The following is an 874-nucleotide window of genomic DNA, read 5'->3' on the forward strand; positions in this document are numbered from 1 at the left end:
AGCTATCAGAAACACCAAGGAGATGACCAAAATTCAGAGATGTGAACAGAAATACCTGATGTCACTGTTCCTCCTTGCTAGAGTCTTGCTTCCAAAGAGTGCTGAAAAATTTGTGTTTAGTCACATTGTGCACAATACTCTCAAAGATTATAATCTTAGTCTATTCAAGCTGCTCTAACAAAGTACCACAGACTGGGTGGTTAATGAACAAAAGAAATTTATTTCTCATGGTTCTGGAGGCAGGAAGTCCAAGATCAAGGCACCATCACAGTCACATTTTGGTGAGAGCCCTCTTCTGATTCATAGCCAGCACCTTTTCTCACAATGTGTTCTCACATAACAGAAAGGATAAGGGAGCTGAATGTCTTCCTTAAGAAAGTCTTCCAAGGAACTTTCCAGAACGCTGGGCGAAAAGCTGAGGAGCGGCGCTGCCCGAGCTGCGCCCAGCAACCCACTGCTTCCCGCTCCCCAACACCTGCCTTGGCCTGCTCACCGGCTGTAGAAAATGGTGAAAGAAACTACTTACTATGATGTTTTGGGGGTCAAACCCAATGCCACCCAGGAAGAACTGAAAAAGGCTTACCAGAAACTGGCTTTGAAGTACCACCCTGACAAGAATCCAAATGAAGGAGAGAAGTTTAAACAGATTTCTCAAGCTTATGAAGTGCTCTCTCATGCAAAGAAAAGGGAATTATATGACAAAGGAGGAGAGCAAGCAATTAAAGAAGGTGGCGCAGGTGGTGGTTTTGGCTCCCCCATGGACATCTTTGATATGTTTTTTGGAGGAGGAGGAAGGATGCAAAGAGAAAGGAGAGGTAAAAATGTTGTGCATCAGCTCTCCGTAACCTTAGAAGATTTATATAATGGTGCAACA

General features: G+C 44.1%; 1 pseudogene; it reads left to right on the top strand.

Annotated features, from left to right (window-relative positions):
* The first annotated feature begins 505 nt into the window (after positions 1 to 505).
* LOC115278016 overlaps positions 506 to 874 on the top strand; it is a 1,485-nt pseudogene continuing 1,116 nt past the window's right edge.

The sequence above is a fragment of the Suricata suricatta genome, chromosome 14, assembly GCF_006229205.1.
Source record: "Suricata suricatta isolate VVHF042 chromosome 14, meerkat_22Aug2017_6uvM2_HiC, whole genome shotgun sequence".
Lineage (NCBI taxonomy): Eukaryota > Metazoa > Chordata > Mammalia > Carnivora > Herpestidae > Suricata > Suricata suricatta.